The 27913-nt window shown below is 40.9% G+C and overlaps 1 protein-coding gene across 1 annotated transcript in view; it reads right to left on the bottom strand.

Annotated features, from left to right (window-relative positions):
- Nucleotides 1-27143, bottom strand: part of LOC135476316 (protein ABHD15-like) — a 92699-nt gene extending 65556 nt beyond the window's left edge. The window contains exon 1 of the mRNA XM_064756306.1: nucleotides 26342-27143. The gene's annotated coding sequence lies outside the window, so the exon portion shown is untranslated. The remainder of the gene's footprint in view (nucleotides 1-26341) is intronic.
- Nucleotides 27144-27913: the final 770 nt, after the last annotated feature.

The raw sequence follows: 27913 nt of genomic DNA, 5'->3' as shown, positions 1-27913 counted from the left end.
ATACGCATGACTGATAAATATTCCATTTGCACTTCTACAGATGGAAATCTACCAGATGACCGAGCAGCCCTTCACCAATGTGGGAATTCAAGGCCCATGTTCACACATCCAACATGGTGATCCACACTGTCACAGTATTTAACAAACGCAATTCATGATAATGTATTTACGACTCATGAACAGCCTTCAGATTTCGCTTTCCACATGGGTATGGTATGATAATATTCAGCAGAACGGGACTATAATCTTATTCATGACCTCCGGTACATATGGGTTGTTGAAAGCCACCAAATAAACAAATGAATCATTCAAGGATGCCACTTTTAGCTTTCAATCTACATTCATCTTTATTCATATGAAAGCAAGAGAGTAGAGAGAGGCAAAATTAGGGGCACTGCGCGGAAAGACGATGGCGATGAAATGGGAACGAAACAGAACTGAAGCGGAACAGGGTTGAAATACATAAAGAAAATTGTGTCTCGCTCTTATGCCCCTGGCCACAACAATTGCACTTCAAATATCACCCAGAAAAGAAAAGCGAGGTGATGTACACAGTAGACTAAGAAGGTTGACCAGCATGACCAAGCATGCCTGTGAGTGGAAGTGTTGATAAGTGTGTTCACACAGGTGTTAATGTCGTCATTGTTAAACGGACAATGGTGACGTCATTGTTACACCGGTGTTGTTGACGTCATTGTAACACTATCTTAGCGTTCGCTATTGCTGGCAGGAACAGCACAAGAGCTCAATCTGTTAACTACCGTGGAGATACGTATAACATGAAGCTACGCTGGCCAAAACACCTCGGCTGGGCATCTGTCTTCACAACAATGTCCTCCAATCACAAATGACAGTATGCATTATTCCTCAACTTTGCAGATACTGTGTTTACAAGAGCCAAATATAAACTTATAACCTAGAGAAATATCAATGGTCATTTGCATTATTTTAAATCTGATTACGTATTGGAGGCCACCATCAGTCAATTCTTGGAGTATGGAGTTTCATTATTAATTTTTGGATCAATAGTTTTCGACATAAACGGACGACAAGGCAATAATATACTCATAAAAGAAAGTAGGTCAAACCTGTACATGTAGCCAAGCTGACCGTAGTAAGGAGTAGTTCTTAGTACAATGAGGTTATCCGTTGTGCGAGGTCACAATCAGTAAATGCACACCAATACCTTCTGGGGCATACACTGCGTATAGAGAATTCCTGAATAGTTTCACTGGACTTGGTTTATTAGGTTTGAACATATAGCCTCACATTACCGTTGAAAGCAGATCAATGACATACTGTTCTATGTTATCATAGGCCCATCAGTAACTGTAATTTTTTAATTTGGCTTCAAAATTTTGGAAATGTAATGCTATCCAGCACAATAGGAATTCGGACCACAAAAAAAAATACCGAGGTATTCGTAATCTATTTCAAATTTCAAATTAGACATTCGTTATCCATCAGTTAACAAAATTCACATTTGCATTGTAAACGAAAAGCAAGCATTGCACAAAATGTCTTAAAATTTCCATCCTTTGACTATTTTTTTTTTGTCTTTTTTTTATTACGAAAAAAAACAGTATTTACAAGATAAGTTAAGGCTTATGACTGTGAAAATTTATCTACAGTCAGCTGGCCTCCTTTAAGATTCCGAGTTGAAGACGGACACTGAACTCGCTCTTTAAACAGCGTTCACAGGGTGAAATTTGTCGTACCTACTTGGGTAAATTAACAAAATCAAAACGTGTGAACAGTCCTTTTAATTTAAGTCGTTAGTCACAATTCGTCTCAACTAGAAATTGTGCTATTTCCAATGGAACTGCCGTATTCTAGAAGTCGATACTGATCGCTGGGTCGTGTGAACACGACTTTAGCTAGCTGCAATATTCTACCCGTCTATTATGACATCCAGACCTGAACACTTGTCTCCGAAATACGGCACTTAACACTTTGTATTCCAAACCCACTTTACAGTGACGTGAACTGTCTAAATATATATAGCCTTTACAAGCATGGAGGTAAAAAGCTTTTTATTGAGCAATATCTGCGGCGTTAAATCAATTCCACAGCTATGTGCCTCACGTAAGTACTTTCGATAAACACCAGCTCCGCACACATGCGCACGGCGTCATTGTGATTTTTCATTACCCTCATTAAAGGAACACCAAGGTTTGTCTTTAGTATAGATCCGTTACATGCGCAGAGGTGACAATGATATTCCAGCACTAGAGTTCCGCTCATAAACTAGCTTTGTGGGCCATTGTAGAGACATTCTCCGTCACTGATCTATAAAGAACACGATCGACTGGACGCGCAATTTACGCCAGAAAAATTACGTACTAATTGCGGTAATCAGAAAATTATATTTACCATCATGCGCAATAAAGTAGGCAGTTTTTTATGTTTTATCTCCTTTTACCACGCCATAGAAAAAAAACGAGAATGCTCAAAGTACATGCACATTTTGAAGGCATACACGCGTAAACTTACAAAGGCTTTATAGTACACAAATATAAAAAAAAGATCGCATCGATACACATACAACTGCACTGCACCAATTTTATCTTACGCTGCACCTGTAAAATGCTTGAAAATCGCGTAGAAGAATTTTAACATTATTGTTTACACAATCGACTAAATCTTAGTCGTTGGGTACAGTGGTGAGTTTTTTCTTATTGGATACGTGACTGACAAAAAGTAAGACTGGATGTGCAAAACAAAATACACTTTGCAACACATATTTTCCGGGTGCATGCTTTGGGGCATAGAGGAATATTATTTCATAACCGTGTCGTTGTTACAGAAGAACATAAATGCGTATTAGTGACATGACATTAACTAATTTCAAATCATAAAGATTATCTTCTGCTAAAGCAATATTGTTGGAACTTTGAACTATTTCAAAACTTTGACGAGGAAGTGTGCTTAAATTGGTGTGAATCGAATCCCTGACGTATTTGATGATGACGTCAGCGAGCCATGAAATTCGCAACATATGATTCAAGCTGTATCGACCCGGGCTCTTGCGCACCTGGTCACCATACATAATGTAGGTATCCAGAAACTGTGTCGGTGGGCATTTTGGGTGCCAAGTGTCGTGGACATTACTGAAAGGCTTGATTAAGTTACACAGAGCAGCTACGAGTGCGTCAGAGCCGCTAGTATAGCAACGGTGGGCCTGGATTGAAATACGAGAGAAACGCTGATGCTCAAATTTCCTTTGGCAGCAATTACTTGATGATTAAAGATTCTCCCGGTGACCTAAATCTCGACACTTGCCGTTCCAATCGCAAATGGTCTAACACGAAATCAGCTCTCTATGTATAACAAGTGAAACATTTTCTTTTTCACACTATATTAATCGTCGTAAAATGTACTTTGTGAAGAAAAAACAGTTCCTGCTTTTTGTGGAGACCATTAAGTAATCTCCAAATTAGCACGCGTCTTTGAATGGAAAGTTTCTTGCTATTGTTAGTAAAAACAGCTTCATGTTAGCAAAGTTGCATATTGCAACATGTCACCTGACACGTAAATTACGCCTGTCATAACCTTCTTGGTATTAAGGTATAATGAACGGATACGTCAACATGGTAACTGCGCTTGGCATTGTGTTGCGACTGCTTAGTAAAAACAACCGGGTGGTATCATTTACGATTAGAAGACGTACACTTTCTATTCACTTTCTCCGTAGAATCAGCTTTTTTTCTCCTGGCTACGATGAAAAGTTGTAATCCTTAATAATTAACATTATTGGTCATTTTAAAAATAAACATATTTATAAGGGCAAGGTGCCAAGATGTCCAAATGTCCGTTTTAATGACGGTCTTTCTACATTCTTCTCTTTCAGGTTTTCCACTAGACATAGCCGTTAGAGGAGCCCCAAGGTCTGTCCAGACATCTCCACTTTGCATGTGAAGGGTGCTCATGTATCTTTCCCGGCTAGGTGTTCATGGGATAATGGCATGCGGGTGGTTAACTCCATGTGCCCTGTAACATGCCAAGCTCCAATTGGCTATCATTGATTCGATGCAACAATCCTCAAAAACAACCAAGAACCTTTTCCAGGGCTTCATCGTGTAGGCTATATATTTGGACGTTTCATCAAGCTGAGAAACTATTCAAATTCAACTTAGTTCAGTGGATAAAGAGGAATCTAATCCGATGCGCCAAACAATTTATCCAATATCTTCAGAGAGTTCCATCTAAGTCAATTATCAAACCACGGCTTGTATTTTATTACCAGATGTACCCACAAAATGTACACATATATAATTCCTATTGTGTCTGCAATTACTCATTATTTGAGAATAACTTATCACAACCGAGCTTTATTGGCTGTTGAAGCATTTCTACAGCCACCTGTGCTCCTTTTCAACGACTCCATCTATGTAAACACGTCTGTATGTTATTTTTCCTAGCTTTCGTTCCCGCGATTAAGCATCAGACTTCCGCGTACAAGCCAGCTTTGTAGGTTATTGAACAGACGTTTTCCTCTATATTTCTTAAGAACACGATCGCCTGGACGCGTAATTTCTCCGAAGAAAATTGCTTACCAATTGCCGTAAGACTATGTTTACACGACATTATGTGCGTCAAACTGCGCGGTTTATTTTTTCTGTACATGTGATTATGTTTCCTATTCTCTCACGCGTACCTGAAAAAAACTCATTTCAACGACGTACACCTGTAAAATTTCACGAACGCTTTAGTACACCCCCCCACCCCCCACCCCCACACACACATACACCTTTGCCCAATGCCAAGGCAACTCCTGCCGAAAATATGTATCTAACACTGCTTCTTTTATGTGCTTGAAAAAAAATTCATTAGTATCATTTCAACTCATTTGTAAACCCGATCGTCTCAGGCATGTATAGTGGATAGAAGGATGAATGAGCTGGTAATGGATAACGAGCTAGACACAAAGATAAGAACGGATGTGATCAAGAGGTAAATTACATTTACTGCAAATATTTCCAGGGTACAGAGGAACATTATTTCATAGATAGCTAACTAAAAAGACTTTTGTTTGAATCACTTTAATCCGTTTTGTGGCATGACATAGATGGATTTCCGCTGATAAAGAGTATCTTCTGCTTAAACTGTCATTGGTTTCAACTTGCGTATGGCTTCTTCTTCAGATTACTGAGAATTTGAGCTATTTTTGAACCCTAACAACGACGTGTGTTTAAATTAGTTTGAACGAAACCCTGGCGTGCGCGACCATGACGTCAGAGAATCAAACTGTACGGATAGGTTTATTCAAGCTCTATCGACCCGCGCTAGCTGACTGGGTCACCATACATAACGTACGTATATAGAAACTGTGTCAATGGGCCTTCTGGGTGCCCAGTGCCCGGGACATTACTCAAAGGGTTGATTAGGTTATATAGAGCAGCGTCGAGTGCGCCAGAGCCGCTGGTATAGCAACGATGGGCCTAGACCGAAATACGAGGCAGCCGCTAATGATTGAATCCCGTGCCGCAGCAACTGCTCGATGATTCAAGATTGTCCCAATGACCGGGACCCGCTCAATGGGACTAGGTCTTTCCCAACAGGCAACACGCGGATAATCTCCTTATTATCGTCTTTCTGCTAAAAAGTTTTCTTCCGTTTGTTAATAAAAACTGATTCATCTTTTAGTTCCATATTGTAACATTTAGCTGTTGTAAATTGATTGTAAATAAAATTTTCCAATTTTGGTGACCAATTGTAGAACCTCAAAATTATGTTCATATATCAGTCAATATTTTGCATCGAACTACGAGGTTCACTTTTCCTTTGGTATCTTTTCAGCAATGTCACACGGGAGTCATCCAGACAGCAACATGTCTCCAATTTCATACATTTAAATGGCGTGGCTGTGTAAAAATACGAACAAAACTCCCCAAAACACGCCTCGATGCAAACACTACTTCATTGCACAGTTTGTATCTTAGACATCATCTTTATGTGTAAAACGCTTGAGAAAATTCAGCGGGATGATTTCCCCTCCATTTTACACCTGATTGATTTAACCCAAGGCGTTCGATACAAAGACGAATGCTTTCATATTGGATAACGTGGGCTTCGCTAAAAGTACGCATTTGAAAAAATGCCACACCGAATTTAAATTTGCCGCACACATTTTCAGGGTCCTTTATTCTGGGGCACAGAGGAGCTCACATAAATCTCATATACATGCTTTTTACTAAAAGTAGCATGAAATAAATCCAATGACATAGAGTATCTTCTGCCTAAGCAGTCACTGGTTTCAACCTACCTGACACCTCGCCTTGAGACAATCACAACTTTAACTGAGCTATTTTACAGCTTTAAGGGTGAAGTGTGTAATTTAGTTTGATTCGAATTCTTGGCGTACGTGACCCTGACGTCAGCGAGCCATAAAGTATGCATAGCTTTATTCAGGCTCCGTCGACCTGGACTGGCTGACTGGGACTTAGCAGAGGTATCCAGAAACTGTGTCAATGGGCGTTCTGGGTGCAACGTGTTCAGGACATTACTCAACGGGTTGATTAGGTTATGCACAGCAGCATCGAGTGCGTCACAGCCGCTAGTATAGGAGAGCTCAGAGTGACACGCGATGGAAGAGCTGATGTTAAAAATTTCGTACAGCTGTAATAACTGGATGGATTAAGATTTCCCCGCGGATTCTACACTTGCAGTATTGCATGCCTTCTAAAATCAATTCAGCTTTTTATGCAGAAAACAAAAAGCGGCATATTATCCCTCTTTAACGTCATAATAAACGTAAAGAGAAAAGTAAGTCTAGGTTTTCTTCACTGTGACTTTGAAGGTACCAAGGTATCTCGTTATTATCGAGACGTTGAGAAAAGAGTTTTCTTACCCTTGTTAATGAAACGTAACTGTTTGTAAAATCGCCTGAGGTCTAAAAAAACGTCAGCCACGAGTACAGTCCCCACTGGCAACATTTACGATAAGGAACGGTACATCAGCGTTGAACCATTGACCGCCGACTGAACACACATATTACCATATTCTTATAATCACACTTTCTCCTGGTTACGATGACAAGTTTAAAATTCTAAATATTTTGACATTAGCGGTCACTTTAGACATTAATATATTTGTAAGAACGAGGTGCCAAGATGTCCAAACTTTCACTTTAAACGACAACCATCTGCACGGTGTCAAACACAGAGATGGCGGTCACATTTCAGGCTTTCTCTAGACATAGGCGTAAGAGGAGCCCCTGGGTTAACTTCAAGTACTCTATAACGTGACAAGCTCCAACCTGGCAATCGTCGAGTACATGTAAGAATCCACAAAAACAAGCCAACAGCTTTTCCAGGCCATTTTGCAGAGAAACTATTCAACAAAGCTCACTGACCTAAAGATAATGTGACCCATCATGCTAGAGTATCTACCCAATGTCTTATCACTCCAGGAATCAGTACCACGTCCATACGTAACAGACAAGGCCTGCCATGCCTGCACGTACTTGTAGTTAGATGGTTACTTAGTGATAGGATACGCAGATGTATGCTCTCAATAATGCTTATATTGGGTGACGCGTCAGCAAAGAACCATCAGTTAGGTGCAGAAGACCGATGTCGGTCTATAGGCTTCAATCGATTCAGTGAGGTAACAAATGTATTCACAACACAACAAACGAAGATAACCTTCTCAGCAAACACATTTGACGTCGTGTGCAGGATTCGAGAATATATCTGTACCCCACGTTATCGTTGTTGCCCAGTGAAAAGCCGAATATTATCTGCTGCGGGATAATGTATCCATGTCAATCAACGTGAAATCGGTCTCACCTGATTGCACATAAAGTGACATTAATTAATATAAGAATTGACAAGATACATTACCCCCGGCAGCTTAAACATTTACGCTGCTTAAAGGAAAAGAGATGGTATCTAATTAACTCATGGATTTTAATGAAATACTCCACCATAAGCACTGCCCCAAAACAGACAAACATTCGTATACCAATCGTCAACCAAATTGCACGCTCCAGGTCGATAATCACAAGGCCAATTCACACAATAAAGTTTAACACAAACCACCAAAGAACTAAGAAAGTACAGAGAGTACATTATAATCTCTTTCTTTAACCAGTCACCTACATATTCAGCTATCAGTAAAATCAATTATCCCTCCTACCCACATTTTATTTATTTAGTGACACGTTACAAAACAATCTCTACACATGGATATGTTTGAAGTCCATATTAGTGAACAGACACTAATGTTAGAACACTTTTTCCACTTCATAATGTTACACTGAATAAACTCAGTTTCGACCAAGAACTCAGTGATTCGGGTGACGTCATAATTATTAAAGATATGTTTAGACAGAGGGAGACACCAGCCATTGCCATATTTTACATTATTCTTATGCTTTAGATCAATATAACCTTCATAAATGCATTTCATTTCATCTCTTGTAGTATATTGGATCTCACGGCAGTATAGTTTTGGAATGAAATAAAGGAAATTCTAAAATCAATAATGCAGTCTGTTCGCTGAGACGGTAATTACTGCGTGGTGTTTGTTCTAACCGCTTGTTTCTTCGAACCGTGGGTTCATGTGGATATTGTAAAACTAGTTACTCTGCCACTTGTTTTTAATAAATATGACGTCACCTGTGCAATGAGGTCTTGGTGTTAAAACCAGGCATACGGGGTATAACATTATGAACTAGGAAAGGTATTCTAACTACATTTTGCTGATAGCTGAACATAGGCGACTTACTAAAAGAAATTGAGTGCAGGACGGCAGCACGCAAAGAGAAGCAGGCAACAGTTTTCAAAGATGTTGGAAAGACGCAAGAAAACATATTATCAAGTCACACTGTGTAAATGGACATATTACTTTACCACACAGTATTAATTCTAACACACTTTCTCCAAAAAAAGATGTCTTCCCCTTACATTTTTGCCACTTTTCGTTCGTTCTGGATTTAACCCAGTCCAAACAAACGTTTACACAAAAAATTTTCAACATACACGAAAAGATGATGTTGGATTCAATTTTCACTCTTTGCTTCATTGCCTTATATCCATGAGAAAAACAAAATCATTGTCAAAAAGAAAACAGCTGATAATGGCATATTATAAGCGTGAGTAGGCCGTTGTTACTCGAGCTGCCCTGGCGAATACAACAAAAAAATGACTCACGCCCGGTCACAAGCTGCGACGCATGCGCATTTCAAAAATACACCTTGTGCTCAAGAAGGAAAATATTACCGTCACTAACACCACGAACAACAACAACAACAAATTTAATCGTCACGTCCGTCTTTCGCATATCACTCGTAAGAGACGAGATAAAAAAAAGTCAGTTCCCTAAGGAGCTATTAGAAAAAAAGTTACATAAATACCTATTTCCCATAAAATTGTTCGTTCTGGACAATATTTAGAATAGTTTAACACCACGTCGCCAAAAAGGAAGGCAAAATGTAGTAATGCCACACAACATATTACATGCAGCTGAAATCCATCTAAAACGGCCTCTTTTACCTACATAGAGAATCATTTAAATGTTTTACAATTATCACTGGTTGAAATTTACATTTATATTGGCCATTAAAGACTAGTATACAAAAATGTTCCCTAAAATTTTCAATCTTTCACATTTTTTGTTAAAATTCCGTCTTACCATAATATATGGTAATTGGGGTCTATTGGATGTCGAAGCATTTCAACAGCAACCTGTGTGGCCCTTCCTAGGTAAACGTGATCCCTGGACTCACTTTGCTGAGATGCAATAGCCGTTCAAGCAATTGGACCACACAGATGTGAATACTCTACGATATACAAGCACTTAACTCTTCACCCTCCAGCCACACTCTGAGTGATGTAAACTGTCTAATTATATCCTGCGTTGACAAGTAAGGAGACAAAAAGTTTTAATGGAGCAATATGTGAAGTGTTGTCAAATCAGTCAAAGAGATTAGTGTCGAATTATCAATAGACATCAGCCTAATACTTATCTCTCACAACACTTTCCTTAAACACTGACTCCGCCTGCGTAAACACGTGTGTATTGTGCTTCTGAAATAAGATTAGAACGTGAGAACGATGGCATCCCAGTACCAAACTTCCGCACACAAACAAGGTTTGTACATCACTGTACACACATTTTCCATCACCAATCTGAGAACACGATCGACTGGGCGCCCAATTTACTCAAGAGAAATTGTTTACCAATCGCAGCAAGCTCAAAATAACACTGAGATATCATTATAGTCCTGAAACTACGCAGTTCATATTTCATTAGGTATACTACTTCCTCATATGTAAAAAAGAGACACTTTAATGACGTACACCTGTAGAATTACCAATGCTTTAGTACACCACACCACGATGTCACTGCACTTCATTCAACAATATATATCTAACATAGCTTCTTCATGACCGGCCCGGATAGCACAGTTGGTAGAGCGTCCGCTTCGGTAGATCCAGGATCAATCCTTGGTCGAGTCACACCTAAGACTTTAAAAGAGGAAGTTGTAATTTCCTCGCTTGGCGTTCAGCATGAAGGGGATAGTGCAACGACTGGTTGACCCGTATCAGTATAATGGCTCGGGCGGGGCGGCTTACTTGCCTTCGGTAAGTCGTCTCAGTGATGCAGCACTAAATAAAAGAGCGGTGGAAATCCGTCCTGCAACAAGGAGGCACATTACACGTGCATGCACCCTAATGATTCCTTCGTCGTCATATGACTGAAAAATTGTTGAGTACGACGTTAAACCCCAAGCACTCACTCACTCACTCATGACCGGCCCCGATAGCACAGTTGGTAGAGCGTCGGGAGCGGTAGATCCAGGGTCAATCCTGGGTCGAGTCACACCTAAGACCTAAGGGGATAGTGCAACCCGTACCAGTATAATTATTTGTGTTCGGTAAGTCGCCTCAGTGACGCAGCACTAGATAAAGGAGTGGTGGAAATCTATCCTGCAACTAGGAGGCACTTTACATGCACTCTAAGGATTCCGTCGTCGTCATATGACTATGTCATTCGTGTTTTACGCCGTACTCAAAAATATTTCACTTATACGACGGCGTAGGTAACGGATTTTAGAAGAAGGTAACAGCGGATGTGATCAAATGTCAACCCTAATTTATATTTGCTGCACACATTTTCTGTGAACAGAAGACCAGTGTGTCATAGATTGCTCATCATCGGCTTCAGCAATCGTCGGTTTCAAACTGTCTGGGGCTTCGCCTTAGAACTATTGGGATCTTGAGCTATTTTGTGCGCACCCGGCGAAGTGGGTTTAATTAAGTTTGAAGCAAATCCCTGGCGTCCGAGACCATGACGTCATAAAATCAAAAGAGTACGCAAAGTTTCATTCAAGCTCTATCGACCTGCGCTGGCTGACTGGGTCACCATACATAACGTAGGTATCTAGAAACTGTGTCAATGGGCCCTCTGGGTGCCTAGCGCCCTGGACATTACTCACATGGTTGATTAGTTTATATACAGAAGTGTCGAGTACGTCAGAGTATTGGAACCGTGAGCTCAGATTGAAAAACGAGGTAAGCGCTAATGATTCAGTTCTGTGCCGGAGTCATCTCTCAGTGATTTAAGACTCTGTCAGAGATCTAAATCTCTAAACTAACACAACTGTTCGCATCGATTCTTAAATCAGCTAAACGTGACAAATTGTTTCTCTTAATGGTCTACAAATGCACTGCGTGAAAACAGCTTGTTTTTTTCCACACAGGCACAAAGATAAGCTTTTTAATATCTTTTATGAGCCAAAAAAAATTTCCTTCCATTAGTTAACAAGAACAGGTTGATCTTATAAAAGTCGAATGTAATATCTAACTGTTGTCCGCTGAGTGCAAAATTTCACCGACGAGTAAAATTTGTTAAGAACCGATGTGGTCGAAAACTAGATTATATTTGCTAGGCGCATATAGGGAGAATAGAGGAACATTGTTATATAAACGATTAACGATTGTTTTTGCTAGAATCGCTTCGATCCGTTTTAGTGGCACGACAAAGATAGGAATTCCCGAGATAAAGAATATCTTTGGCTCAAGCAGTCATCGGTTTTAACCTTACTGGGACTTCGTCTTGAGACTATCGGGAATTTGAGCCATTTATGAGCGCTCACGTCAAAGTTTGTTTCGATTAGTTTTGAAACGAATCCATGGCATGCGCATCCATGACGTCAGAAAATAAAAAAGTATGGATGGTTTTATTCAGGCTGTATCGACCTGAGCTGACTGACTGGGTCACCATATATACATAACGTAGGTATCTAGAAATTGTGTCAGTGGGCTTTCTGGGTGACCAGGACATTACTCAAAGGGTTGATTAGGTTATATAGAGCAGCGTCGAGTGCGTCAGAGCCGCTGGTATAAGAACGACGAGCCCAGCCTGAAAGACAAGAGAATCGCTAATGATTGAATCCCGTGTCGCAGTATTTACTTAATGATTCAAGATAAACTGTTGTCAAACTGTCTCTTGTGGAAAAATTAGAAAAGGGTGGATCGATCTTAAACCGAAGACCACCAATTGAAAATGTACAATACACCTTTTAATGCATTTGTGTAATCACATTTTTTTTCTGTTACGATGACACTCTTGCAATTCTAAATATTTTAAAATTAGTGGTCATTTTAAAGATAAACATATTGATGACAGCAATATGCCAAGATGACCAAACGTTTATTTTAACGACTTTCTCTCTGCGCGGTGTCAAACGATCGGCTGCCGGAGAAAAATTTTCTCTAGACATAGCCATAAGAGGAGCCCCAAGGTTTGTCTGGATGTTAAGGGTACTACTGTACAGTCCCGGCTTCGTGTCCATGGGATAATGGCGTACAGGTGGTTAACTTCAAGTGCTCTATAGCGCACCGGTTCCAAATGGCAATCGTTGAGTAGCCGTAACAATCCATAAGAACAACCTAAAAGCTTTTCCAGGCGTCTTTGTCTGTAGGCCACATACTTCATTCTCCTTACAGCGGATGCGTCGCTTTCTACATTCTCTTGACCGCCCCGGATAGCACAGTTGGTAGAGCGTCCGCTTCGGGACCGGTAGATCCAGGATCAATCCTTGATCGAGTCACACCTAAGACTTTAAAGGAGGAAGTTGTAACTTCCTCGTTTGGCGTTCAGCATGAAGGGGATAGTGCAACGACTGGTTGACCCGTATCAGTATAATGGGCGGGGCGGCTTACTTGCCTTCGGTAAGTCGTCTCAGTGAAGCAGCACTAAATAAAAGAGCGGTGGAAATCCGTCCTGCATCAAGGAGGCACATTACACGTACATGCACCCTAATGATTCCTTCGTCGTCATATGACTGAAAAATTGTTGAGTACGACGTTAAACCCCAAGCACTCACTCACTCTACATTCTCTTTACATCGCTGCCACCACTAGCAAATGTTGTACAGAAATCTTGAACAACGTCGAGGTCACTGGGCTCAAGGTGACGAGGTAGGAAGAGATGCCAGGAAACACAAATACTCTTTCTCAACCTTTATTTAATTATACTTCATACACCAGCATTATCTTGTGGAAAACATGTTTGTAACCATCACCTGAAACAGTTTTATTAATAAATGCTGATTAAATAGTTCCGTTAGAGGATACCACTGTTGAGGCTAAGTCTGCATCACTCAGGCTTCACAGGTCAAGATTGTCTATTGAAGGCAGTGATGTAGAGCGAGCAAAGAGAGTGGCACATGTGCTGTAAGGAGGAGGCAAAGACTTGCAGGTTATTTTGTCAGTAGACTTTGAATTCAATTAATTTAGTTGCTGAAGAAGAATCTGACCCAACGTTCCAGAGAATCTACCAGTATCTAGAGAAGGTCAATCTAATTAGGTCAATAATCAAAAACACATCTTTTGTCTCTGTCAATGGTACAGCAAACATTATGTCCATACAGACAGTGTCTACCCTGTACTCCTACGCATAATTCCATCTCAAGCCGGTGATATCGGTTTCACCTTTGAGTATGTAAGGCGGGACTATCATATATCTACAGTCAAGAAGCATTAGTCTCACAGCGTAAATATTTACATAAACCGAAAATGAAAATCCAACTAAGTAACTTATGAATACCTCATATAGTATCACACAGTGCAGCATAAATGATCATATTATCTACCAACACAGTGGTAATTCACATACTGTCATTGTTGACCTAGATCACCAAAATGCGCACAGTCACATACTGTCATTGTTGACCTAGATCGCCATATTGCGTACAGTCACATACTGTCATTGTTGACCTAGATCACCATAGTGCCTACAGTCATGTACTGTCATTGTTGACCTAGATCACCATAGTGCCTACAGTCACATACTGTCATTGTTGACCAAGATCACCATAGTGTGTACAGTCACTGTAAGCCTATATTAGACGTCATAATTCATTACGGTAAATACACTGTGTCTGAAACAGAAAACCAGAACGCATTCACCTGCGCGAATACTTTCAGCACAATGTGCATGTCATCAGTCTTACGGACGAATAAGTTGCTATTATGTAAGCATTTACATGAGCAGTGAGAATAAAACCCATACATAGGTTAAATTAGAAGCCAAACTCATGAGAGAAAAAACTCAAATTGTGACTGGCAGATTGTTTTGCAGCAAAGAATGATTGTACATCTTTTAAACTTCCTAGAGCAAAACATTCTAACTGTAGCTGAGTATGAAGTTTTTGTCTTAAATCTTAAGGCGTTTGATAAATACGGACCCAGGTTTCACCGGTTACGTAAGACCTTTTACCAACTATCACACTGTCGTCGCGGCTCTGCTTTTACTCGCTATAGTGTAGCCGTATGTCACCGGTTACATGAGACCTTTTGCCAACTATCACACTGTCGTCGCTGCTCTGCTTTTACTCTCTATGCTGTAACTTTATTTCACCCATTACGTGAGACCTTTTGCCAACTATCACACTGTCGTCGCTGCTCTGCTTTTACTGTCTATGCTGTAGCTGTGTTTCACCGATTACATGAGACCTTTTGCCAACTATCACACTGTCATCGCTGCTCTGGTTTTACTCCCTATGCTGTAGCCGTATTTCACCGATTACATGAGGCCTTTTGCCAACAATCACACTGTCGTCGCTGCTCTGGTTTTACTGTCTATGCTGTAGCTGTGTTTCATGGATTACTTGAGACCTTTTACCAACCTTGACACTGTCATCGCTGCTCTGCTTTTACTCCCTATGTTGTAGCCGTATTTCACCGATTGCATGACGCCTTTTGCGAACTATCACACTGTCGTCGCTGCTCTGGTTTTACTGTCTATGCTGTAGCTGTGTTTCACCGACTACATGAGACCTTTTGCCATCACACTGTCGTCGCCTCTCTGGTTTTACTCTCCATGCTGTAGCTGTATTTCACCGGTTACTTAAAACCTTTTGCCAACTATCACACTGTCGTCGCCTCTCTGGTTTTACTCTCCATGCTGTAGCTGTATTTCACCGGTTACTTAAAACCTTTTGCTAACTATCACACTGTCATCGCTCCTTTGATTTTACTCCCTATGCTGTAGCTGTATTTCACCGATTACGTAAAACCTTTTGCCAACTATCACGTTGTCGTCGCTGCTCTGGTTTTACTCCCTATGTTGTAGATGTATTTCACCTATTACGTGAGACCTTTTGCCAACTATCACACTGTTGTCGCTGCTCTGGTTTTACTCTCGATGCTGTAGCTGTATTTCAACGGTTACGTAAAACCTTTTGTCAACTATGACACCGTCGTCGCTGCTCTGGTTCTACTCTCCATGCTGTAGCTTTATTTCACCCATTACGTGAGATCTTTGGCCAACTATCTCACTGTCGTCGCTGCTCTGGTTTTACTCTCTATGCTGTAGCTGTATTTCACCGGTTACGTGAGACCTTTTGCCAACTATCACACTGTCGTCGCTGCTATGATTTTACTCCTTATGTTGTAGCCGTATTTCACCGATTACGAGAGACCTCTTGCCAACTATCACACTGTCATCGCTGCTCTGGTTTTACTGTTCATGGTGTAGCTGTATTTCACCGATTACGTAAAACCTTTTGTCAACTATGACACTGTCGTCGCTGCTCTGGTTTTACTCTCCATGCTGTAGCTGTATTTCACCGATTACATGAGACCTTTTGCCTACAATCACACTGTCGTCGCTGCTCTGGTTTTACTCTGCATGATGTAGCTGTATTTCACAGGTTACGTAAAACAATTTGCCAAGTAAGACACTGTCGTCGCTGCTCTGGTTTTACTCTCTATGCTGTAGCCGTATTTCACCGATTACGTGAGGCCTTTAGCCAACTATCACACTGTCGTCGCTGCTCTGATTTTACTGTCTATGCCGTAGCTGTATTTCACCGATTACGTAAAACCTTTTGCCAACTATGACACTGTCGTCGCTGCTCTGGTTTTACTCCCTATGCTGTAGCCGTATTCCACCGATTACATGAGGCCTTTTGCCAACTATCACACTGTCGTCGCTGCTCTGGTTTTACTCTCCATGCTGTAGCTGTATTTCACCGGTTACTTAAAACGTTTTGCCAACTATCACACTGTGATCGCTGCTCTGACTTTACTGTCTATGCTGTAGCTGTATTTCACCGATTATGTGAGACCTTTTGCCAACTATCACACTGTCGTCGCTGCTCTGGTTTTACTCCCTATGTTGTAGCCGTATTTCACCGATTACGTGAGACATTTTGTCAACTATCACACTGTCGTCGCTGCTCTGGTTTTACTCTCCATGCTGTAGCTGTATTTCACCGATTACGTAAAACCTTTTGCCAACTATCACACTGTCGTCGCTGCTCTGCTTTAACTCTGCATAATGTAGCTGTATTTCACTGGTTACGCGAGACGTTTTGCCAACTATCACACTGTCGTCGCTGCTCTGCTTTTACTGTCTATGCTGTAGCTGTATTTCACCGATTACATGAGACCTTTTGTCAACTATCACACTGTCGTCGCTGCTCTGGTTTTACTCTCTATGCTGTAGCTGTATTTCACCGATTACGTGAGACCTTTTGCCAACTATCACACTGTCGTCGCTGCTCTGGTTTTACTGTCTATACTGTAGCTGTATTTCACCGATTACATGAGACCTTTTGTCAACTATCACACTGTCGTCGCTGCTCTGGTTTTACTCCCTATGCTGTAGCCGTATTTCACCGATTACGTGAGACCTTTTGCCAACTATCACACTGTCGTCGCTGCTCTGGTTTTACTGTCTATGCTGTAGCTGTATTTCACCGATTACATGAGACTTTTAGCCAACTATCACACTGTCGTCGCTGCTCTGGTTTTACTGTCTATGCTGTAGCTGTATTTCACCGGTTACGTGAGACCTTTAGCCAACTATCACACTGTCGTCGCTACTCTGGTTTTACTGTCTATGCTGTAGCTGTATTTCACCGATTACATGAGACCTTTTGTCAACTATCACACTGTCGTCGCTGCTCTGGTTTTACTCTCTATGCTGTAGCTGTATTTCACCGGTTACGTGAGACCTTTTGCCAACTATCACACTGTCGTCGCTGCTCTGGTTTTACTGTCTATGCTGTAGCTGTATTTCACCGATTACGTGAGACCTTTTGCCAACTATCACACTGTCGTCGCTGCTCTGGTTTGACTCTCTATGCTGTAGCCGTATTTCACCGGTTACGTGAGACCTTTAGCCAACCATCACACTGTCGTCGCTGCTCTGGTTTGACTCTCTATGCTGTAGCCGTATTTCACCGGTTACGTGAGACCTTTAGCCAACTATCACACTGTCGTCGCTGCTCTGGTTTTACTCTCTATGCTGTAGCCGTATTTCACCGGTTACGTGAGACCTTTAGCCAACTATCACACTGTTGTCGCTACTCTGGTTTCTTCATGCTTCAGTATTCTACATTATTTTATACAGCCAAGATTATATTGCGTAGGAAATATATCTTAACAAACATTTTTTTCACATCTTAACATTGTTTGCCATATTGTCATGTGCACTAAAAGAAAATAAAACAAGGCCACTAAGACAGAGAAGACAATCACACGCTGGCCTGGTACAGCTTTTTCGTTGTTGTTTTTTTTTTATTGGTGTTTTACGCCGTACTTAAGAATATTTCACTTATACGACGGCGGCCAGCATTATGGTTGATGGAAACCGGGCAGAGCCCGGGGGAAACCCACGACCATCCGCAGGTTGCAGCCAAACCTTCGCCTGGTACAGCTGACAAGCGCTTTAATCATATGATTCAGTAGGTCTTCCGTCATACTGGTAGGATAAACGTTCAATTAAAAGCTCTCCAACCAAGTCGGCTTTGGAGAGCTCAGCATCGGAGTTGTAGCACTACTAAATTAAATGCTACATTAAAGAAGGAATTGTACACAATTAGGATTGTTTTCTCGTTCATTCACACACTATCTGCCGGGTTCCTAATATCACACGCAGGACAAAACCGGTCCGAATACGAGAGGAGGAAGTTGTCTGTCTCAAACATGACCAGAATCCGTAAGTGATGAAATCGCAATTTCAATTTGTCACTGAATAACGAGATTCGGCAGCGCCTTGGTGATTGTGAACCGATGCGCCAAATCAAAAGTGTGACCTGCTGAGATCTAACGATAACGATGTATTCATAAGACTCAGGTCAAGAGCCTCTCTGAAGTTTCACAAAGCCTTGTACTCGTCAATAAACGTTTCACCAGTTCGCAGTGTTTGAAACTTTATGCGTTGCTTAACCCACCCTAAACTGTATTAGGAATTTTATGACCTGCCTCCGGAAACCATTCTGGAGAAATACTGCTGACGCTAATCTATTCAAAACAAGGGCGGTGACGTAATGTAATACGTTTTTACGCCCTTAAATATATATTTATTTACATACCTACATTTGTGTAGGTAAAATATCCACGATCATGTACTTAAAATACCGTGTAGCACAGTGGCGGGTTAATTATCTATATACTGCCATGGTCATACCGAATAGTACTCACGGGTGCAAGCCAACTGGCCAATATAGCCCGTGTCAAACCTCAATTCTATGTTTCTTCTAGTTTTATATCCACTCCAAGCCTTGGCCTTTTTATATATGGATTACCTTAAGTTAACAAATCTTTACATGAAGACGCCAAAGTCTCTCACGTGCTGAGCTATATGCGTCACTAGAACCTTTGTAGCCAGCGCGGTGCAATGACCCAGAAACCTCTCACCAAAGCGGTCGCTATGAGTGCAAGTCCAGCTCATGCTGGCTTCCTCTCTGGTATGAAGTGAGAAGATCTTCCAGCAATCTGGGGATGCTCGTACGTTTCCCCCGGACTGTGACCAGTTTCCTCTCACCATAATGCTGGCCGTCACCATATGTGAAATATTCTAGAGTACGGCTTAAAACACCAATCAAATAAGTAAATCAATAGACAGGAAAGTTTTCTGTACCGTAACTTAAAAGTACACATTCAAGGACCGGTTGTAACAGGTGAATGAGGTTTACATACCTCATTGGTTAACAGGAGGAGACCAGTTTTTGATTCTCTGTTGTATCAGTACACAATTCTTTTAAAAAAGCTTAAAATAAGGCAGGCCAGGTTCTGTGTTGTATCCGTAACTAACCCCTGGGCACCATTCATAACAGGTGGCGTAAGTTCCCTATTATATCAATGCACCACTTTAGATCAGTGTGTAAGATACGGCCTTAGTTTCGAATTATATCAACACACCACTTAGAACAGGTATGTATGTAGTGGTCCTGGTTTCCAGTTATGCAGGAGCACACCACTTGGGACCGGTTTGTATGTAGCACCTTAAGTTTCCAATTATATCAACACACCACTTAGGACAGGTATGTATGTAGTGGTCCTAGTTTTCAGTTATGCAGGATCACACCACTTGGGACCGGTTTGTATATAGCACCTTAAGTTTCCAATTACATGTCCACACCACATGGGACCGGTTTGTATGTAGCGGCTTAAGTTTCCAATTATATGACCACACCACTTGGGACCGGTTTGTATGTAGCACCTTAAGTTTCCAATTATATGTCCACACCACTTGGGACTGATTTGTATGTAGCGGCTTAAGTTTCCAGTTATATGACCACACCACTTGGGACTGGTTTGTATGTAGCACCTTAAGTTTCCAATTATATGACCACCCCACTTGGGACTGATTTGTATGTAGCAGCTTAAGTTTCCAGTTAAATGACCACACCACTTGGGACCGGTTTGTATGTAGCACCTTAAGTTTCCAATTATATGTCCACATCACATGGGACTGGTTTGTATGTAGCACCTTAAATTTCCAATTATATGACCACACCACTTGGGACCGGTTTGTATGTAGCACCTTAAGTTTCCAATCATATGACCAAACCACTTGGGACTGGTTTGTATGTAGCGGCTTAAGTCTCCAATTTCATGACCACACCACTTGGGACCGGTTTGTATGTAGCACCTTAAGTTTCCAATTTATATATCCACACCACTTGGGACCGATTTGTATGTAGCGGCTTAACTTTCCAGTTATATGTCCACACCACTTGGGACCGATTTGTATGTAGCGGCTTAAGTTTCCAGTTACATGTCCACACCACTTGGGACCGGTTTGTATGTAGCGGCTTAAGTTTCCAATTATACGCCCACCCCACTTCAGGCCGGTTGTATGTAGCAGCCCTAGTTTCCAGTTATATGACCACATCACTTGGGACCGTGACACAAATTTTCCGTTAACCTCCAGACCCCATGCTTATAAAGAATGCGACAAAAACACCGGCACGCATATATTCACATATGCTAATTCTGCACTTCTAACATGCGCAACTCAGGAAGACAAGTCAACCGGTGAAAGCTCCTTTCTCACAACTAACCTCCCAGGACCCGTGTTTGTGCACAGCGGGATATACACCACAGGGACACACTCCAGTTGGCTTAACACACACGATCCTACTCTGGAGAAGTCAACACGGCGCACCTTCTTCTCCGGGCAAAATCACTGAGGTCATGTGGCATGGACCAGGAACAACATTAGATGGGGTTGTGATGTGAGAACTATTTTTTTGCAGATCTGGTTAATTAATTGGCAGATTCTGTGAATGACATGCTGTCAATCAGTTACTTCACACGATTTTACGCTATGCTTAACAATATGTCAATTGTTAGATACATAATAATGTTAACTGTATTCTAACACGCAGCCTCATTGGTCAAGGCCTGTCAGCCGCAACTTCAAAGGTCAAAGCCTTAAACGACTGAGCCAGCAACATTTATTTCCCTTGCATGAGACACAAACTTCACATCTAGGGTCTTGTGTAAAACGCATGCCCTATTAAAGCTTCTTGATAGCTCTGTTTCTTCGGCTACAATTTCTGGTACAGTTGGGGCATCAGCTGGTTTTTACAAGACCTAATCCATTTACCAATAAGAGATCTATATTTATGGTTTTTTGAGTATCTTTAATAGTGTCTATAAAAGACATTCGTCCATAAATACTAACTAGGAAAACAAGATGTGCAGTATTTGGAATATGTCGTTTAAAGCGTTCAAACATTCAGTATATCTCGCAAGTCTGACTAATTTCTTCTTGGATAAGTAATAAATGCCTGCTTTGGGCCCCTAGAAGAACATGTCCATTGATGGTGATGAGACAAATGTGGAATTCAAAAACCACAAAAGGTTGATCTTACAATCATGTCCATTGATTGTGAAGAGACAAAAGGGGAATTGAAAAACCACAAAAGGGTGGTCGCTCAATCAGTGTATCGCATGCTTGTAAAATCACCGCACATGCGCGTTCTTTCAACGTAAATTGAATATTCTACTTCACAAATTATATTCGACGCAACTTTACACTTTCCTGAAGAAAAGGATTGGAGTTAGTCTTCTTCAATTCGTGCCATCGTTTATCTACCCATATAGAGAAATCAAGATTTATGGCGTGCTGAAAACATTTTTACAGCGTCTAAAACGTTGAATTGGTATGGTTTTTTGACTGGATAATGAGACACTTTTGTGTGAAATACAAACAGGTCAAAATCCAGACAAAAATGCATTGAATTTTTATGTGACGCCTCAGTGTTTGTGTTCAACCTGAGTGTTTTATGAGCCCACGTACACCAAAAGTGTGACCTACTTCGCCAAAGAGTAAGGATTGCACGGCTTGGCATAATTTCGGCTAGGCACATACATTCATTGCCGGTGTCTCCCGTGGGTTCAAATGCTGTATACATACATATTTATTTATTTATTTGACTGGCCTGCCTGATATCTCTGGTAAATGTCGGTGCGCAGCTTACTCCGAGCATTCTGGTTTCCTACGGTCACCAACCTCCCTGCCCTCATATACGTGAGAAATTCTACAGCATGGCGAAAAACACCCATTAGTTAATCAATATTGGCGAACTGAGATCAGATGAATTTGTAATCTAATCTGTAGTTCTCGACAATTACAACTGTAAGGCCGATTTGCAAAATGATCGGAAACAAAAATGCTCCTTCTTCATATCGTCAGATCTTTATGCGCATGAGCATTTTCACGATGTCCTATGCTCAACAACAGCTCTGGCAAACTACAAAGCAAAGTCAGATCTTTATGCGCATATTTACGGTGTCCTATGTCCAGCAATAGCGCTCGCAAACTACAAAGTAAAGTCAGATCTTTATGCGCATATTTACGGTGTCCTATGTCCAGCAATAGCGCTCGCAAACTACAAAGCAAAGTCAGATCTTTATGCGCATATTTACGGTGTCCTATGCGCAGCAATAGCGCTCGCAAACTACAAAGTAAAGTCAGATCTTTATGCGCATATTTACGGTGTCCTATGCGCAGCAATAGCGCTCACAAACTACAAAGCTGGTAGCTGAAAACCCCATCAGCACAGCGTAAAAAGAAGGAATAAAAAGAAGTCAATCGACCAATGATAAGGTTTTAGATCAAACACGTTACTGTGTCCTAAATCTTCTTAGGCAGAATTTATGCAATCACGTTTCTCAACACTGATAACTGTCACAGAGAAGCTCATCGGTTATCAATCAATCAACCCATAAAATTCAGATCGCCTTACAAGAAAAGCCGATGTCAGCATGTTCCGAATAATCACACTGTTTGAAAGTCACCCTGTCAACTTCACTAAGAAAATCAGCCTAAATAATGCTACAAAATAAATGCTCAGTCATTCGGTTTCCTGTTTACGTGAGTTTCACCGCTCGACTAAGCACAGCCTGCACAAGAAAGTCGTTCATCCGCTTTAATGTGTATTGTGATACCTTGAAAATTGATAGCGAAAACGTGAAATCAGAACATTCCGCGACCTTTGGACTTCCATGCGTTAAAGACCCACGTTCGAATATTTCACTTACGCTATGTACACTTACATATCCACAACTACCCCAAAACCATCCCACAAAAATATTGACGTAAATGACCATGCCCTTTAAATTTACGCTGAATGACTCTCAATATATTTTACCAATTAGGGGAGCTACATCAGCAGTTGTAACAAGACTGGCTTGATTGATTCAAGAATTATCTGAGGGACGCTTCTGGCAAAAGTTGGCGAGAAGGCCAGGTGAACTAAGAACAGCAATAATATCAAGAACCTAGAAGTTAGCTCAATGAGCGCATCATACTGGTGGGGGAAGAGACCATTCACTCCATCACAAATCTCAGGCAAGACCTGCATCTAATCCGTCCATTGAACGTCTTAGAAAATGGTGAAAGTACAGGGGACTGTCCGAAACGATACCCCTTGCAGAACACGATTGCTTTTATACAGACGCGCTTATAGGCCTGTGCAGAGTTAGCCTCATCGCTGGGGCCTCGCGCGAATCTATTTAATCAGCTTTCATTGATGAAACTGTTTCAGGATTGTTTACAATCATGTTGTACACACTTTAAATATAGAGGATGCATGTGTATAAATCATTATTAGATATAAAGGCTGAGACAGGAGTTTTTGTGTTTCTTGACATCACTTCCGTGACTGCGCTGGCCTCCGCGTTGTTTAAGTTTTCTGTACAAATTTTGCTAGTCGTGGCAGTGACGTAAAACAAAGGTAGACAGCGGCACATGTGCTGTAACGAGTTAGTCCGAGGCTTGCGAAAAAAACTGTGTCAAGTGGGCCTGACCACAAAACAAAACCCTTGTGTTTACAACCAAATGGTTGTAACCCTCGGTAGTCAGACACAATTAAACACATGTGCCTTTTATATGCATTTGTCAGACACCATTAAACACATGTGCCTTTTATATGTATTTGTGTGACAGACGAAACCTTTCACTAACTCCAAACTACTCACTGGCTTGTTGCTGGACACGACAGGTTGACAGGGTATGTGGTCACATCGTTAAATGGGTATATACCCGTGTCTGAAATATTAAGTTTTAACTCAGGAGCCAATGACACTCACTTTGGCTAACTGATAATCAGTGAGACTCTTCAAACTTTTCTAGGAGGCAATACAGAATATTTTAGTCTCCCCTATATTCCCCTTATACGATGATTGTCATGTTTGTAAATAGTGAAAATTGGGTATTGTATTCTTATCATGTAACCGTTGTATGTATAGGACAAGCTGACAACAACGGCAATCTGTCCAGGATATGGTACAGTGCGCATGAGTGAATGCCTATCATATGCGTTAGAATCAAAACGCATGTGTTAGAGGAGATACAACACATGTTTTAGTGTCACCTCAGGCGGTATGGGGTCGGTGGTATCTACTGGTAACAGTAAAGTAACATATGTTGAACATACTTGGGGAATTCAACACTGAACACAACTATTTTAAAATTTGATAAAAGTAGTCAGGATCTGTAACACTGTCCACTTTTAATGACTTGTAAGGCTAAAACATCTCTCATGGGTTACAGGGTAAGATTTACATGATGATCTGGAACATTGTCCAGGTTTAACGATTTGTCGAGCTTAGACATCTCTCATTGGTTATAGGTTAACATTTACATGATGATTTGTAACAGTATTAATGATTTGTATGGCTAAGACACCTCTCATGGATTACAAATTAAGATTTATATAATGACCTGTACCATATTCCTGTATTAATGCTTTGTAAGCCTAAGACGCCTCTCATGGAACACACATTATGATTTACATGATGATCTGTAACATTGTCCAGTTTTAATGATTTGTAAGGCTGAGGTATCTCTCGTAGGCTAAAGGTTAACATTTACATAATGATCTGTAACATTGTCCAGTTTTAATGATTTGTAAGGCTGAGGTATCTCTCATAGGTTACAGGTTAACACTTACATAATGATCTGTTACATTGTCCAGTTTAAATGATTTGTAAGGCTGAGGTATCTCTCATAGGTTACAGGTTAACATTTACATAATGATCTGTAACATTGTCCAGTTTTAATGATTTGTAAAGCTAAGATATGTCTCATAGGTCACAGGTTAAAATTTACATAATGATCTGTAATATTGTCCAGTTTTAATGATTTGTAAACCTAGATATCTCTCATGGGTTACCGGTTGAGATGTCCTGTATTAATGATTTGTAAGATATCTCTCATAGGTTACAGGTTAAATGTCCTGAATCAATGATTTGTAAGACATCTCTCATGGGTTACATTGTCTGTAACATTGTCCAGTTTTAATGATTTGTAAACCTAGATATCTCTCATGGGTTACCGGTTGAGATGTCCTGTATTCATGATTTGTATGATATCTCTCATAGGTTACAGGTTAAGATGTCCTGAATCAATGAATTGTAAGACATCTCTCATGGGTTACAGATTGACATGTGTATTATGTGACAACGTTTCGGTCTAGTCGCTCTAGAAGACGAATATCAAGGAAGTGAAGTACACTCAAATTTCACAAAATCATTCCCAACTTACTTAGTGTATATGTATCTGGCTGCATAGTGATCTACCCAAGCAATATACCTAAAATAAAAGTTTATCAGGTTTACAAATTGCACAGCATTAAGGACCTGTAGTACAATCGCTGAATGTACTTTATATCTATACACGTAGGCCTAGCGGCATGTAAGTGTGTTTCCTGTTGCTTGACACTATCAGAATGCGATGGTATTTATGTATCCACGGGGCCTACACATATAGATCCTGCCATAAATCTTCTTCGTCACAATAAAACACTGGCTAAGACCAATGGTGAATGTCATACGCTGCCCTACTTCACAACAAAGTGTATCCAAACAAGTGGAAAGTTTTCACTTGAAGCAGAGTATGCTGGAATCATAGCTCGGTTTATATCGCAATAGAAAAAGCGCAGGGATTCGCTGCCGATTATTTTGGTGACGCGCATATAGTTCCAAAGCAAAAACTATCGACATATATAAAAAGCTCCAAAAAAATCCTTACAGATACACAACACAACATACGGAAATGGATAGCAAAACATGGCTTTACTTACCGGGTCGTCGGATCGAGTGAAAAACAGCAGGAGCTGGGCTACTGCTGGCTTATTATTTACTGTTCTACCGCACAGACTGCGATACCAACATATACATGTACCACGTGATGTTATGTCCTAGATTTACCGTCATTTGTAACGGCAATTAAGCTCTCGCGTGTGAGATCAGACCACGTGGCCGGATTACACGAACATGGGTGAACCACGACGGCGTAACGTGGAGTCACCGTTGGAGAATAGCTGTGATAAAGTAATCGGATGGTTCCCGGTCGGAACGCCGATAGCACAGCTGTCCCCGAGGAATTCGAGTTGGGGGCATCCCCTCTTTGTCCTCGTGCAACCTGCCTCAGCCGATCTTCACTACCATGACGTTAACTGGCTGTGAGAGAAGCCAACGACAACAACAACACATTCGGCTAACACGTGGAGAGAAAACTGCACTGGCATTGCCAGATGTTTTGGGTTAATAGATGTTTTGCAGCGCTCACGGGCATCGCAGGGTAAATGAGGTCAGGTCAGCTTGTGTTCAAACACTGGACAGCCGGGTTGTTTGTGTCCATGCAGGAAAAGTACAGCTGCTCTCGCACTGTTTCTTGACGCAAGACCTGGGCCCGGTGAAGTGAGACGCGTAACATCGTAACTCACATCGAGCGGCCCTTTCTGTGAGGACACGCCCACATACTTTTTACATATGCCTATACGTATGTCACCGGGGAGTAAATCCTATTCTACAGAAGCCTTGTCTAAACATCAAACTTTTCCTGCTTTTTCTGCAGACTTTGCTCATTTACTTGAAAGTTGACACTACATTTCAAGTATTCCACCAGATCTCTGGCAACACTGTCATTAAATATTTAGCGACTTTAGCCTATGTAATAAAAAGTAATCCCACTACATTTCTTTATACAATTTCCCAGATTATATATTTTGAAAATGACTTGCTTTTTTTAAAATTATACGTGTTTGTAGCTAGTTTTGTGTTTTTCTTTGATGTTGGATGATATTATTTGATCCAAACCAAATACTCTTTCCTCGTATATATATATATATATATATATATATATATATATATATATATATATATATATATATGTATGTTGCTGTTGCCGCTAAACTGCTAAAAACCCATAATCATAATGTTATCATTCTTTTCTTCCCCATTTTCCCCCGTGACTACCATCAATGGGCTTACACTCTGATACAACATATGCCTTGCCGGGATAAACAGTACACTAATAGCTATATATATTCAGATTACCTTTATCGCTGTGGTATTTCGTCCTCGGTACCAAGGGTGGGCAATGCTTCAACACTAATGACATTCATTAATGACAATGTATTAACTTTATTGAGTCTGGTAATTTACCGCGTTTTTTTTTTCATATAAGCCACCAGTGGCTCGTAAATTAACCCATTCAGGGCCTGCCGTCATGCATATTGATGAGGCGAAATTCACATTGTGTACACAGGCTGCTACGGATGACCTGAACTTCTGGGAGAACAACGGCTAATTATTCCGCGTGGGGAATGGCCATATACAGCGACACCAATTGCCCTATGAATTTCGTCAGG

This window comes from Liolophura sinensis, chromosome 10 (genome assembly GCF_032854445.1).
Source record: "Liolophura sinensis isolate JHLJ2023 chromosome 10, CUHK_Ljap_v2, whole genome shotgun sequence".
Classification (NCBI taxonomy): Eukaryota; Metazoa; Mollusca; class Polyplacophora; order Chitonida; family Chitonidae; genus Liolophura; species Liolophura sinensis.
Note: the sequence above shows the minus strand (reverse complement) of the source record. Positions and strands in the feature narration are given on the sequence as shown.